This window comes from Athalia rosae, chromosome 4 (genome assembly GCF_917208135.1).
Source record: "Athalia rosae chromosome 4, iyAthRosa1.1, whole genome shotgun sequence".
Taxonomy (NCBI): Eukaryota; Metazoa; Arthropoda; class Insecta; order Hymenoptera; family Athaliidae; genus Athalia; species Athalia rosae.
The window spans coordinates 18,101,206-18,111,105 of NC_064029.1; the positions used below are offsets into that span (position 1 = coordinate 18,101,206).

At 43.3% G+C, this 9,900-nt stretch overlaps 1 protein-coding gene across 2 annotated transcripts in view; it reads left to right on the forward strand.

Moving 5' to 3' along the window:
• Positions 1–9,900, forward strand: part of LOC105688748 (somatostatin receptor type 2-like) — a 28,698-nt gene that overhangs the window by 11,565 nt on the left and 7,233 nt on the right. Inside the window, exon 1 of one of the 2 annotated variants that reach the window (XM_048654451.1) lies at positions 2,604–3,202. The exons of the other annotated variant lie outside the window; for it this stretch is intronic. The gene's annotated coding sequence lies outside the window, so the exon portion shown is untranslated. Of the gene's footprint in view, positions 1–2,603; positions 3,203–9,900 lie in introns of those variants that run through there. 2 annotated transcript variants of the gene reach the window in all.

A 9,900-nucleotide genomic window follows, 5' to 3' on the forward strand; every position in this document is an offset into this window, starting at 1 on the left:
TCGAATACGTTTACAGATATTTCTCTTGATCTTTCCACCTTTATGCCGTATGAAAGTGTAGACACATATGTTACATAAACTAACGTCACGTAGACGTCGGAGCATTTTAGCTCACGTTTCTCTAACTGCATATTCAAGGCGGCGTAATACCGTCGATGGGAAAAGGGGATAGCCTAGACACAGCTTCGAGGAACTCTGGTTCGAAATTTTCTCCCGAATTTATTCGATCCCATAGACGTCCGGACTCGCTATACGTAACCCTTTGTCGATTTAGATAAGGTGGCGGTGCAGGACCTGGCGCATGGTCTGACGTTCCGTAACACGGAGTACAGGAATGTTCGAATTTTTTCGATTTTACATTTTTTTTTTTTCAATCTTTCTTTCGCGTAATCTTATTTTTTTTTTTTTCATTTTCCTCTCTTCCCACGACCCACACTGATTGCTTTCGCACGTCACAAACCGCGATATACCATAGACGCCAATAATATCGATGCGAGAGATGAAAGAGCGAAAAAAAAATTCATCCAACTTGACGTTATCTACCTCCCTTCGCGCGAGAAGTATCGAATTTTTAGTACCGAGCAAGAAAGGGAAAAAAAAATTGCTCCGACGTTGAATAAGTTATCGAAAAAGCGGCGATACGGGACGAGTATAGAGAGAAATGAATGAAGAAAGAAAAGATATTTTTTTTTCGATAGGAAAATAATTGACGAAATTTCGACGTCGTGTTTAAACCGTCGAGGGTCACGTGAGCGTTAAATTTGTAGGTACAGCGTAGTTGATAGAATTAATCTTTCACAATGTGTTGTCAAGTTCTTAGGGGAGCGAACGGGTAAACATTTTAACATCGATTGGTATCGCTTAGCCGATAAACGGGACAATCAAATCGCGGTATCCGGTTGGAGTATGTAAGGTATAAGTGTTATCGCGTATAATAATCAAACGGCGATATCTCCACGCATATATTACGTGCGGTATACAGACTGTACTCGAAGACCTTATACCGTTAATTGCGAATTAAGAAGACTTACATCATTCTAATAGCTCAATTATGAAGATTTACTACCCAACAAAGTGGATAACTTTCGCTAGACCATCTGCCAACGTTACCTCACTGTATACATCTCGAGTTATCCGATAGATATATATATATATATATATATATAGATCTAGATAACACATTACAAATGTTATAACTTACCAGATATATATCTCGAATTCCGCGAGATTTATACTTGTCATTTGATACTTCCAACTTCCAGCTGCACCGATACGCTCCTTAATATACGGCAGCAATAGCACCGGATTTTTACCTCGATCGATTTTTTCCAATCACGTATCGGCCAAAAAAAAAATAAAATAAGAAGGGAATAAAAAAGATTACAAGATACGAAAAAGTAATCCCAAACCGAATGACCTACCGCCGAGTCAAATAATTATACAAAATTGCGAATTTTTTTTTTTTCTCTTTTGTGAAAAATAACGACGGTCGTTCCGAATTTCATGAGATCATTCCTAAAAAAAAAAATCGGAGTAAAATAAAAGAGAAAATAAAAAATAAGCGGTATTCGAAAATACGATTTTCGATGTACAACCAGCCCCCAGCTTCGTACGTAGGCACACGAAACGTATAAACATTTTAGTATTTTCTGCTTCCGTCTATCTTGACTTATTTCGTGCTCCGATTGTTTTCGCTCACTTTTCCCCTTTTTTCTTCTCTTTATTTTTTCTCGGTTCTGCAGAAACGAGATACAAGAAACGCGGTACGTACATCCCTTTCGTTGTTCGAGATCCGCGAACATCGCAGAAAATAAAAAAAATGGGAAAAAATGAGAGGAAAACATGTACGAGAAGGTAATAAAGTAAAAAAAGAGTGGAGATAAAAAGGTAGAAAAATCCAAGGCGAAGCGAACGTGTACAGAAACGAGCTACGCGATGATCGGTTTTGACAGCGAATCGGAGAACTACGACGTTACACGGCGAAGACGATACGGGGAACGAGATGAGGAGAGACAGTTAAAGATCTACTCACGTCGATGTTTTTCTTTTCTTTTTCACGGTTATTTGTTTAAAAATAACCATTTTCTATGGGGGGAAAATATTCCGCGCCGTGTATTTCCGTCGTACCGTGTCAGCGGGCGCCAAATGTTAAACGAGATTCGATTTTTCGTTTACTCATTGTCAGAAAAAGATAGCGCGGCGGGGGATACCGCGGGCGGTTGTAATAAAAACGGGGCAGGGGCGAGGGGTTGGGGACATTCGGCGGGTAGCGAGGACAATTCCAGACCGGCAATTAGTGAAACTTCCAAAACACGTAGCGACGAAAGCTCTCGGAGATTAAGGAGTACCTATTAATCGATCGACGGGTCCGTCTCGGCGAGGCCGAACGATCGAACGATACAATTCCTGTTTTTCGACGCGCCACGGGGGCTCGGGACAATTGTCGTTCTCGAAGCCAAATCGTTTCCACGTAACCGTGAAATCTGTTTGAAAAATTTTCAGAGTCCGCTGCGGTAATTCCGCCGCCTCCTAATTCGTCGGAAAACAGGGAGAGGAAGAGCGGAGGTAACGGAGATAAAAAAAAAAAAAAGGAGATAAAGGCAAAAAATAACGAATAAAGAATAAGGGCTCTACAGCATCGGGGGAATCGTAATCGTTCGAGTGTCAAACGAATAACAAATATTTGAATGGTTACCATGGCGATTCTGTAAACAATCACATTTATCAACGTTATGTGGTTGAGTGAAATTAAATTTGTTTGCTCGACCGACGTCCTTGCAACACAGGGTGGTAAACTAACTAACCTCGGTTACGCCTAGAGGTAAAGGTAGATTGGATCGAGTTGGGGTCAAGATGTCACCATCACCTTTCTTTTTCTCTTTGTATCCAAAACGGTCGAGTACCGTCCAACGATTATTCGCACGAATTTTTGGACAGGATAAAAACCCTTACCACCTAACAAATTCCAGAGCAAAAAACCGGCTATCGTTACGCTTCACCCACACGTACGAAATCTCCTGGCAGCCTCGTACATTTCCGATGAATCGGAGGAGGGTTGATACTATATTATACGTTGCGAACCCCTCCGGTGGCGTGTATCCCTCGGAAGGCAGCGATGAGCAGCAACTGAGCGTCGTCCAATCGGGTCGGACAGTTGTCGGTTTGCCGCAGAAACCAGCTTTGGCAAATTCATGAATCACCGGTACGCCTACCCTATATATACATAATATACCCGTGTATAACGGTGTGCAAAATTTCGCCTGTTACACACGTACAGGACATCGAGAGACACACGTAGTAGAGGTATATACGTGTACACGAATGTACAAGGTCTATTTCGCACCGCGCTCCAAAATTCAGGGGTAAAGTTTGATCCATCGGTTAGGGTTAGCTTCGATATTCCGCACATCCGCTGACAACTCCGCGGAGCCGGCTCGACATACGAGCCCAGAATTGATCAACACCTGCCAGCCGAAAAGGTCATCGCCGGGTTAGTTCAATGCATTCGATATTATTGATGGCTGCGCTGCAACGTGCTAAGGGGGAGGCGATCTGGCGGACGAAAGCGAGCCCGTCAACCCGTGGGGTACACAGCGACATATTTGTACGCGATATTCGGGGACTGGGACACATAGATAATATATACGGGAGTTGGGGAACCACGCGGGCGAATCAACCCGCTTTTCAAGCCGCACTCGCACCGGGAATCGGTATACATATATGTACAGACGCCAACGTCCAAAAAAAAAGAAAAAGAAATAGATGTACGTATTATCGGTATCCGCGTGTATTTTCAGCGGTATAAATTCCGACGAGTGTGCGCGGGGTGTGTTCGTCGGGAAAAATAATAATTTTAATAATTTTCATTGTGCATAAAAATCATGACACCGGCGTTACTTTTGATGTATAAATTCGCGCGATATATACGCTGATTAAATTATAACAAGAAAGCGATCGTTAACAGGAATGTTAATTTCTTTCTCATTCCTCTCTCCTCTGAATATCTTTTTTCTCCTCTTGGTTTTTTTTTTTTTTTAAATTTTCATTTCGTCTCATTTTCGAGTATATCCTTCTCCTTCCTTTTCCGTAATTAGCTAATTTAGCTTTTGCGGTGGCTGTAAACGCGCTGTGAAATTGATAAAAGAATCGCTCGACGTCCCTCCCCGCCCCCCCTCCCCCCCTCCGTGTAATTAGATGATGAATTTCTGCGGTGTGAATCTGAGTAAGGAACAGGAGCATTGCCAGCATCTCAGATCCTTCTCTCTGCACGTTGTTATAACTGTATGTATGCACATGCGATAGGTGCCCGCTTACCCCACTGCACGCGAATGTAAAAACTCTCGTTTCATTTTATAGCAGTAAAATTCAGCTGTTCAACCGAATCGTTCCTCAATTTACCATTCGTTTCGCTCATGTGCAGAGGGAACCGTTCCGCTGTTATAATAAGACATGATTTTCAGTCGAGCATTTTTCTCCCATAGGATTAAACTCGACTACGTGACATCCGATCAATCGTTCGCTGCAATCTTTCTCATCATCTCATTTCAATTTGTTAATAATGCGGACACAGGTGTTATTATAATAAGCCAAGCCCTAAATTCTCGTGATTTACTTCAGCTGCATATGAGGGGCGTGTGAAATGATAATTAATTCGGAGTGGTGAGATAGTGAGACGTACACGTGTAACATGAAAAGATAAAATTTTGGATGATACCCTGGAGTAGCCTGTCGCGATAGTGAATAATTTATTTTTTCTTTTTTTTTTCTCCTCCTCTCTCCAAACTGTCGCGATTCTATCTGCAGTTTCAGACATTCCATTACATCTCGTTTCGTTTTTTATCTATTTTTCTCCCCCCCCCCCCCCTCCCCCCGCCCCTCTCTCTCTTTTTATTCGACGGCGAACGTGTAATAAAAACGTGGAATAATTCCGACGATATAGAAATAGAGAGGGAGAAAAAAAGAGAGGAAAAAAGGAGCGAGCATCGGAGCAATTAATTAGCATGGTTGACGTGCATTGACGTCATGAACAGAAAAGAGCAAAAAAAAAATAAAAAAAAAAAACGTACGCCCGTAATTGTTGAGAAAAGTGAGTAATAATAGAAAAATAGGGAAATTCCACCGGTGAGTATGATTTATTGGATTTTTCGAGCGTGTATAACCTACTCTACGTCTACTGCGTATAAACAAAATTGCGCGGTTTTTTAAACAATTTGTAGAATATTGAGTGAATTACCTTCATATTTACAACGTAGAAAAAGAAATAAAACCGAACCCCATAGATCCCTCGAATACGAACAACAAATAAATAGATAGCCAGGAAATCGCGATGAGTGTTTTTTTTTTTTTTTTCTTTCTCTCTGTTCCGATTTTTTCTTTTTCTCGTTGGTTTTTTTCAGCAAAACCTTTACTCGTATAAAACATCAGCCAGGGAGGTATATAATTCCGGAGTGCGGAAGACGTATACCCACACTTGCAATGGATATAATATCGAACACTACACGCGGCGGCGGCGGTGGCGAAAACGAGGGAGGAAAAAGAAAGAAAGAAAAAAAAAAAAAAGAAAAAAAAACGGGATAAAAGAAAAAAAAGGGAGGAAAAAAAGGGAGAAAAATCTCGCGATATTGGCTCGTATATATACACACACACAACGTATACACACGCACGGTACAGTCATAGACGTATATACAGGGTCCTGCGTTTTATGAGCCCCATAAATTAAATTAGATTTATGTATTTATGTTCTGAACCTCGTCGATGGCACGGAAATCGATCCGTGCGGGACCGGGATGCGGATTACAGAGGTAGGGTGTGCGCCAACCCGTGTGATATCAACGAAGGGTGTATGTTATACGTATCGCGCATACATCCGCACACCTGTATTTAATAAATATGCAGATACACACGTTCGATCGCTTGTCCTACATAGGGTTTTAATTTTTTTCCATTTATTCTCACACACCCCGTACACGCGAGTACACGAGGTACTTCACAGTCAAATTAAAATAGCCAGGCCCCGACGAATCACGCGCGTAAAAAAAATGCGCGTGAATATAAACCGGTGAAAAGTAATGGAAGTTCAAAAAACGAAGAAAAAAAAAAACGAAGAAAAATGTCACGAATTTATGGATGACGAGGAAAAAAAGATGTCACGCATGAAATGTTGCTCGTCGTACGATTCTTTTCTTTCGTCGTAGCCGTTGCATCTCATTGTAATTTTTTTTTCACCCCTCGCACAGGAATGAAGTATATAGGTACGTTATACGCGCGGAGATATACCGTAGGTACGCTTGGAAAACGTTGATTTTGACCTGAATTCTTGTAGTTTTTTTTTTCTTTTTTTCCAACGGAGAAGTAGAACGTAGCGAATCGCAGACAATACGCAAACCGCGAGGTTAGACGTGACGAACGTGTAACGGATATTATACGCGGACGGTAATAAGGGTTTGTGTCGGAGCATCGGAGCGTTTAATTCGGAATCACTTGACTTGATCTGTGGGTTATAGTTGGTCGCGGAATATACGGAGGTATAATTATTCCGTATGATATGGTTAATTAGTATTAATTATCGGGTATAATACGAGGTACCGTTCGGAGCGAGACACGTGATTTCTGTTGTACGTATTACACGTACCGCGTACAGCCGCGGAGCTGTTATACCATTATAGGTGTGGGTGGAATACGTAATGCCCTCGGTGCAGCGGCGGCACGTTGCATTTACAAGCCGCGAAATGCGAAATTCGGCGACAGCTGTGCTGCAGTTTGCGCGAGGCAAACAAACGGGGTAAACTACACCGACAAATAGCGAGCTGTTTGCCGTCGAGAGCGGAAGAGGAGGTACTTAAGTACTCGCTAATTCGGGGCGTTTGTTTAAATTTCCACTAGATATGCACGGGTGTAGTTTTTTCGTTGGTTTATCTTCCTCCCCCTCGCCCTCGCCCTCGCCCTCGCTCTCCTTCTTCTCGCAGCCCCTTCGGAACACGTTTGCACAAAGCGTACAGTTTTACGATTCTCCGAATCTGCAGCGAATAGACAAAAATATGACCTATATAATATATTATCACCGTTTCTTGGCAAGCTGCTGCTGCTGCTGCTGCTGCTGTTGCCGCCGATGTGAAATCGGGGAAAATCCGGTGCCAGACTGCAGCTGAACCATAACAGAAAAATATACCTGGCATTCGATATTATATACTTTGAGGCTTTTTGTAATTAGATCGTTCTTCTTGCCCCAGTTTTGCGCGTCGGATGGAACTAAACTCGCTTAATCTTTCCGCACTTGAATCAATCTTTCGGTATCCTTCGTTATATACGCGGCTATGCAGCTCTGCTGCAGCTGTTTCCGCGAACTTCAATTTTCGCACATAAAATCGGAGAAGGTAGTTTTATTGGAAAAGTGATCGGTGCGTTCAATCTCGCGCGGCGGCGGTCCTTATGACCTATAAATATCGATCGAGTCTCCGGCGATGTGTTCCCCCATCGTGTATACATGTATACGGTATACGGTAACGTATAGCCAAAGAGAAGTAATTTGACGTGGGGCACGTCCGCGCCGCACCGTTCGGCGTTCGTGTCAATGTCGGGGTTCTCGTTACGCGTCTATATTCGCGGTGTCGGAGGCCGAGAGACGCGCGCCACACGGAGAAAGATGATTGACAATATGTTGATATTGGTGGTTCCCCCCACGAACGAATCGAGCCGCACAGAATAAGCAAATTTACAGGAGTTAAAAAGTCGACGACGATTATCGCGCGTACCGCCGTACGTGGTACAAGTGGCGAGTAAATAGATGGATGTAAATTACCATTTAACCCTTTTGAAAGGGCTAATAAAAAGCGGAGCGTTATCAGCGAGCGCCCGACACGTTCGCCGTCGTTAGAAGTCTCGTCTTTATACTCCGGTTGAAACGGGTACCCGCTAATTCATATAAGCTATTCATACCCAACGTGATCTACGGCGTCTAGTAACCACCCGAACCCCCGACGGCAGGCCGACGATGCTACTGTGCCAACCAGATAGCGACCTACACTCGTTCCCATATGTACACCGGAACGTACACCGAGGAGCACGGTAGTTGGTCGGAGGAAATTTACGATCTGTCCTATAAAACACATCCCTCCGGGGAAGCTTTGTACTGGCAAAGTCGATGCTCACCATAAAGTAAACTGGGCAATCGACGGACTACATTCCGTACCTCGCCCCCCGCCGTTCGAGAATAATAAGGGGGCAAGGGGGAAGCCCAGCCCCGACGATTTTTAGGGGATAATTTTAAGCGAGAATCAAACGGAAGGAATGCGATAAAGTGAAAAAGTAAAAGAGAGAAAGAAAAACATACATCCGGATATCCATAGGGTACGGCCGGAGGGAAAGGAGGAATACCCCGACGGGATGAGGCTGGAGTTATCGGTGGTTATCCCAAAGTGGCTCGATCTCGCCCCTCGGAATCTCGTATTTTCTTATATGCTCGGTCGTTTTTATTTCATTATCGCTAGATTCTGTTTCCTTCGTTTATTGTACCACGTTCCGCGGCGGAATCTATGCGACCTTTTTCCGAGAGAGCGATTTACCATAACTCCAGTCATAGTCTCGATACTTGCGGTTTTCCGTCGAGAGCTACACACACACCGACCCACCCAACCACCCTATACCCACTCTTCGTTTTATGCATCTCGAGTAAAAACGGTTACCGTAACTTCTGATCGGGTAACGATATCGCTTCGATTAGTCCCACTGCGCAAGAGTGGAAAACACCACCACCCCAGTCGAGAACGCACGTACACTCGCACCTATACCGCACACGCTACATAAAATACACACCCAACTTTCAGTTTTTTATTTTTTTTTATTTTCACATACCTAATACACCTGTACACTTGTATTTGCGAAACCGCACGAACGAGCTTTTCGCACACCTTCGCCTCATTCAATTTTACCCTTTGTCTGATTTTATTATACCGTCGTCGTCGTCGTCGTCTTTACATTACAGAAAAAAAAAAAAAAAATGCCGGGGGATACCCCGAGTCCGCAGGGAACCGAAACTTCTAACGATCCATACTTTTTACAGATTGTTTATCTTTGTCAATCAGAGCTACGGTGCACGGATATATCGACACGTACCGCCACCCCCGAACACTGGTCATCGTGGTGCGGTCACAATATAAAACTAACGAAAGTAAAACTATATCGAAACATAAACCGAAGCGACGAAAGTTTACGAGAGAAAATTCACACCTAGATTCATCGCTTAAGTTTTTAGTGCCCGCTTCTTTTTCTGGCGTGTAAAAACGAATGGTACAAAAAAGATACTTCTAGTATTGGAAACAAGACGAATAAAATTTCGAGCGTTGCGAGGCTGGACGATTGAAAATTTAATTACACGAGTGACCTTTGACCGTTGATGAAAATCCGACGGATTAGACATTCGGTAATTGAGAATGAATCGATGTTACGGAGTGCTCTTGAGAAGCGGCGAGCCTGTGGTATCGATCGATACGATTCGAAACTGATTTATTACCGGCCAAGATGGCGACAAAACGGGATCTCTTTCGAGATTAGCTTATTAACTCGTATCGGAGCATCGGGATTCGGAGCACCTGAGCCGACGTAAAAGTTCGAAGCTTTTGAAGCCGCGCGACGCCTTGTTGGAAATATATAATTCCATAAATATCGTAAATTTACCTCGGAATTCCGCGATGAAATATTTGTTGGATAGACGTTACTATAAGACGGCGTGATAAACGTGCGCGCCCCCCCATGCATTCTCCAAATGTTAGTCTTCGAACAATTAAACAATCATCGATGTTTAGAGAGAAAAGAATTTATCGCAGTACTTGATCATCAGGCTGACGCGCCTTTCGCTATAGTAGACGCGAAATAACCCGAGAGCTTGGTTTATCATTGGGCATT